This window comes from Urocitellus parryii, chromosome X, assembly GCF_045843805.1.
Source record: "Urocitellus parryii isolate mUroPar1 chromosome X, mUroPar1.hap1, whole genome shotgun sequence".
NCBI lineage: Eukaryota > Metazoa > Chordata > Mammalia > Rodentia > Sciuridae > Urocitellus > Urocitellus parryii.
In genome coordinates this window covers 24,723,873-24,730,323 of record NC_135547.1, presented here as the reverse complement: position 1 = coordinate 24,730,323, position 6,451 = coordinate 24,723,873, and the positions used below count along the sequence as shown (strand labels likewise).

Sequence of the window (6,451 nt, the reverse complement as noted above, 5' to 3'; positions counted from 1 at the left end):
CTCCTGAAAAAATGTGGGTGTACCTATTTTTCAACTTTCCCTGGCAAGCACCTAAATCACATGGCTATTGTGTATTTAACTCTTTGAAAAGCTGCCAAACTGTTTTCCAAACTAGCTGTACTATAGTTTTGTAAATAGTTTTTATTAAATTAGGGAAGTTTCTTTCCATTTCTTTTGTCTCACATACATTATAAACTATGAATTAATGTTGGATTTAAACAATATTTCTTTGCTGTCCATTGGGTAAATCATGTTTCCCCCTAAATTTTTATTAAGTAAATTCTACCAGCAGAATTTCTAATGTTAAACCAAACCACCATTACTGGAATAAATTCAACCAGGCTATTTCAATTTGACTTATTAATGCTTGTCTGGAATTCAGTTTGATAATTTCTCGATTGGAATTTTTGCAATATGTTACTTAGTAAACATTTTCATTTTCTTGTTTTACCCATTCTTTGTTTAGGTAACAGAGTTATACTAGCTTCATACAATTAATTAGGAATATTCATCCTTTTCCTATTCCTTTATAGTCTGGAATACACATTTCTTAAAGGTTTGATAGAATATGCTTTTGAAACTTCTGAGTTTAGTGACTTTATAGACAAAATTTTTAAATACTGATTCAATTACACTAACAATTTTATTACAGAAGTATATTTTACATCGTTTTGCATAAGTTTCAATAATATTCTTTCTTCCCCTTAGCCCACATTTTTCAAATTATTAAGATAATCTCATTCTCAATATTCTCCACTTACCTTTTAATGTCTTTGGCATTCTTATGTATGCCTCTTATTTTCTAATGACATAATCCTTATTTAGGTATAGTGACTTTCAGTGTATTTCTAAGTAAAAATCTACCCTGGAATTTAAGTATGTTTGAGATTGTGGAAGAAATATATTACCAGAAAGTCTGATATGATTTGACTTATTTACAATTAAAAAAAATAATTTATAGTTGTTAAAACTGTTATAGAAAAACATGATCTAAAATATAAGTATTTTTTTTTTACTTTTGCCCCAGGTATAATTACTAACTGTTAGGAATATATTCTTCCCAATTATTATTTGTCCATTTCTATAGAAATAAAAGCATTGTAAAAATACCTTTTGAAAACTTTGCTTTTAGCCAGGTTCAGTTTAGCTCACCTATAATTTTAGTGACTTGGGAGGCTGAGGTAGGAGGATCATAAATATGAAGTCAACATCAGCATCTTAGCATAGACCCTGTCTCAAAATAAAATATAAAAATACTTGGGGATGTCACTCAGTAGTAGAACTTCTATGGGTTCAACCCCTAATAACCCATCCCAAGTGAAAGAAAAGAAAAAAGACAGCTTTTATCTTCTTTCTTTTTCTTTTCTTCTTCCTTTTTTTAAACTATATTTAATATATTTTGGGTGACTTTGCATTTTCTAAACTCAGGAGTTTAAGATTATTTCTCATAGTTTTATATAATATAAATGAATACTCTTGAATACTTCACCTCCCAGTTAACCTCCCTTCTTTGACTTCCTATCCAATTTACCTTATTATGTATTCTATAACTTAGATTATGTCATTCTCTTTTTTCTTTGGTGCATTGATCTCATATTGTTTCCTATGAACTAGTCCTGTATTCTCACTAAGGCTAAGTATTTTTTTCCTAATATCACACCATTATAGTAAGAACACAGTGAGGACTTTACTTGTTAAGTTCATTTGATCTTATAAATCTAGTCTTCTTGAATTCTGTAAGCAAACATATTCAAATGGTATTCATAGTTTATTCTCCTTAACTAGCCAGGAGATAGTTTTCAACACTACTCTTAAAGAAAAGAACCATGTTGTGCTAACATTTTGTACACCCACCAGTACATTGTCCAATCTCAATAAATATTAAACAAGAAAAACTGAGATGTATTAAACATTGCCCTGCAGTTCATTCCATCTGCAGATGTCAGAATTTATTTTAACCAAAGCTCTGTCTGGCTTGCTGTTGCTTGTCATAAAGGAATTCATCTGTTCATCTGTCCAGTCATTTTAGGCCAAATGTGTTCAGAGTCAGAAGTGGGGCCAGGGGAACAAAGATTTTTATATTTCTAATTATTTTATTTGTTAACAAATAAAAGTATTCTTTCTTCAAATTTTTACAAAAGTAATTTCTAATAGTTGATAATCTTTCCCATACAACCTTGTTCACTTATGCTATATCTATGTCAATATGGAAAGGCAGATGAACATAAGCTATATGCTATAACATACTATATTATATTATATCTATTTAAGGTTGGTAATTACCACTAACATTCTTCTACATCCTTTTGAAATATTCTCCTTTCTGCACCTAAGACAATGGCCTTAGGCATGAATTATCTTGTATTGAAAAATCTGCATTACTTCCTCCCTGTGAGACACTAAACTGCATGTATCTTATTAATGTCTTTGTGATTTTCTTATCTTTTGAAAAGTTGCATAATATAATATCTCAGCTACTAGTGAGAAACAATTCTTTCTACCAAAAGAATTAGATTCTGAATATGCCATGTTTCCATCAGGAATGCCAAATCCATCCAAAGCTCCTTCTCTAGTTATGTACATAGGCTTCTAACAAGACTTCGTCAGGTAATTTTTGCTGAGGTATCAAAAAAATTACTTATTTTGAGATGTGGAGAAATTACTTTTAGGAAAAGAATTTACAACACACACCCACAGTCCTTCATGGCTAGATGCATTCTCTACTATTTTTAGTTGGAAGCTATGAAATCCCTCATATAGAGAAGTATTTGGAATAAATACTAATATGTGGCAATTAAGTTCCTCATACCTAGATAAGGAATAAATTATCAGAGTGAGATTTTACAGTGAATCTTAGAACAGTTATCCTACTTAGCCATATATTATATATCTGTAGATTCCATCAACAGACCAAAAGTATTGCTGAAAAAATGTTAAAAAAATTTTGGTGCCCACTAAGCACTAGGCTGAATCGATGAGAAAGAAGAGGTCTGAACTCAAACCCTGTTGTAGCCTCCGGTCATTTGTAGATCTTTAATATTTCTTTATTAATTGTTGTTTGAGTGTTGTTCACTGTTGTGTCTCCTTTTTGTGCTGTTAGTTAGGCCTAAGATGACTGAATTTGTGCTGAACACATATAGAATATATTTTCTGATCATTATTCCCTAAACAACACAGAAAACAACTATTTATAATACATTTACATTATATTAGGTACTACAAGCAATCTAGAAATGATTTAAATTATACAGGAGAATGCCTATAGGTTATATGCAAACACAATACCATTTTATATAAGGTTCTTGAAGATGCACAGATTTTAATATCCTGGCTCAGGGGGTCCTTGAAACCATTCCCCCACAAATATTGAGAGAACATCTTCAGGTGAGATTCCCCAACTGCCGGAACAAGTATATGCAATCTTGCTCTACAACTCTGAATCATTTTAAAAACAGAACATGATTTGTCATATGCTTCTTATAGGATCTGGAATGAAATCAGGTAAGTCACCAATGCCCTCCCTGATAGTCTTCTTCTTGGGAAATTTGGTCAGAAAATGCAGCCCTTGGTTCCAATAGAAGGATACAGATCTTTTTCTCTTTAAATAAAACATAAGTAACATTAAAACATGTTAGAAATGTCACAGTTTCTATTTTTTAATTTTTTTGAAAGATTTACATTGATTATTTTTCTTTTAATTTGTATTTTATTTTTTATCAAAGCTTTACATCCACATATCATGAAACTCAGAAGGTTCTACAGACTCCTTTTTATTGATTTTATTATTTTTTAAATACATGACAGCAGTGGAATGCATTACAATCCTTATTACACATATAGAGCACAATTTTTCATAGGAGACAACACTTGCTTCATGAAAAGGAAAAATAAAGATAATCATGGCTCTTGGTTAAGAATGGAAGATTGTGGGCTGGGGCTGTAGCTCTGTGGTAGAGCTCATGCTTTGCATGCATGAGGCACTGGGTTCGACCCTCAGCACCACATAAAAATAAATAAATAAAAACAATGAGATTGTGTCCATCTACAACTAAAAAACAAAAGAATGGAAGATTGATGAACTGCATCCACTTCTGCTTCCTCATATAGCTCTATAACAGTAAGAAGAAAATAAAATTGAAGCAAATGAATGAGAAGAAAGCAGTAGGGAGAGACAAAATGAGGGAGTAGTGATAGATAAAATAGAACTTAGAAATTTAAAAGCTAAATGTCAGAGAGGAGTCGGGGAGTGATATGGAGGACAGTAATGAAACAAGTGCTATGTCTAGAATCTAGAAAAGACTCAGAAATTGCCATTACCAAGTAACTCTAAAGATCTGGATTTGAGTATGTTTGAAGAAAAAATACAAATCAATAAGAAGGTTGTTTTGTAGTCTCCATATGAAGTATTAGACTTCTAGATCCATTATAAAATGGAAGAGAAATAAAAGGAATCTGGGGATTATGATTATAAACAAAGAAGATGCCACAACTAACACTTGGATATAATCTAAGAATGTATGTTCTGAGTAAAGGAATACCTTCACCTACTTCTCCCTTCTCCCTTCCAATTTTGAGAGCCCTGACAACTAAGATTAAAATCTCAGGAATGTGATTGGTAGATGGATTTCCTTTTTAGAAGGTTGGCTGACCTAGGAAAGATAATGCACACAAAGAAATTAAAATCAGCTTTTCAATGCCTTACCCTTAAATATGAAAAAAATAAAACATCCAAGGATAAGTTTTTGGAAAACTTCTAAAATAAATATAGACCAAAATAAACAAAACAGATAATTTATATGAAAGAGATATGTAAAGGAAGCAACACATGAAGTTGTCGTCATCATCATCATCACTGTACAAAACAATAAAAGAAATAAATATATTAATTGGAAGATAGAATTGATCAAAATGTACATAAATTAGGTAAAATGTTTAATCTGGAAAAAAAATAGAAAAGTCAACAAAGCAAATCTGTGCAGGAAGTCTTACTTAGCATAATAAAATTTTAGCATAATATAATTTCCAAAAAAATCTTAACAAAAATCACAAGGAAGTAAGTTATCAAAAACATAACAAGACTGAATATCCTGTAATTGTAATACATGAACTGCCAGAATTGAGCTACCAACCAAATATAATGAATTAAAAATGACCTACACAAAAGTTCATTACTGTGAAATTTTAAACCATCCATGAAAAAAAAATAGATCTTCTTAAAAGCCTTCCTAGACATTCTAAGAAACTGAAATAAGAATTACATCAAGTTTCTCAACAGGAACACTGAAAAAATAGATAATACTTGAGAAATACCTTGAAAATTCAAAGAATTTCTTCCAAACAAAAAATTTATATCTAGTTGAAGCCTCCAAAAAGTGGGAATTAGAGTGAATGCTTTTTTAGACATGAAAAGATATAAGTAAACTCAAGCATGTATGATCTCTCAACAAGCAATGAAATATGTATTTAATGGAATCTAAAGAGAAAATAACTGGCTGTAGTTCCTGTGGGGGGCAGGGGGCATCCTGGGTTGCTCTGCCAGCCAGCAGTCTTCTCATACCTTGTGGAACGTTCTGGAAGTTTGAGAGCAGCTGGCTGAGAGGGGCTCTGAAGGACCTAGTACTCAGATTGTGGTACCATTGGAAGCTGTACTGATCTAAAAACATATAGATGGCTGAAAGTGGTGGGAAAGAAGAAATAAAATGGATAACCACAGTTTTTATTAGCTCATCTCTTAAGGAGTTGAATTTTTATTAATTGATGCTAAAGAATGCATTATGTCAGCTGAAGAAATATTTCTAAACAAAATTGATAAGTTTATTAACATTCTCCCAAATAGTTTTTTTGGTTTTGTTTGCTGTCCTCCATGGGCCTGAAGAAAGGAAACTGATGTTCAGGATTCAGCAGAGATTCCTGGGAAGTAAAATAAAGGATACTTCCAGTATACAACACCCAGTAAATGGTATTAATCTTATGTGCACTATTGCCAAGACTACCTCCAAACCATACAAACATAGCATCTGCTATAGAATGATAACAACTGAAGCTTACATCTTAGAGCAAAGTCCTGTTTGGAAAACATTTCAAAACGTAAAACTGGGTAGAGATGCAATTAACCCAAATTAAATTACCAATTGTCCTTTTGAAAGACTATCAAAAAATTTGATCTGTTAAAGTATGATTTTGAAATATATTCTTTTTTTTTTAAAGAGAGAGTGAGAGGAGAGAGAGAGAGAGAGAGAGAGAGAGAGAGAGAGAGAGAGAGAATTTTTAATATTTATTTTTTAGTTCTCGGCGGACACAACATCTTTGTTGGTATGTGGTGCTGGGGATCGAACCCAGGCCGCACGCATGCCAGGCGAGCGGGCTACCGCTTGAGCCACATCTCCAGCCCCAATATTCTTTAAAGATATTTATATTGATTTAAAATAATAACATGTATACAATTAAAAGT

General features: G+C 32.0%; 1 pseudogene; it reads left to right on the top strand.

Annotated features, from left to right (window-relative positions):
* The first annotated feature begins 5,667 nt into the window (after positions 1-5,667).
* LOC113197106 (protein SPO16 homolog pseudogene) lies at positions 5,668-6,123 on the top strand (annotated as a pseudogene).
* The last annotated feature ends 328 nt before the right edge of the window (positions 6,124-6,451 follow it).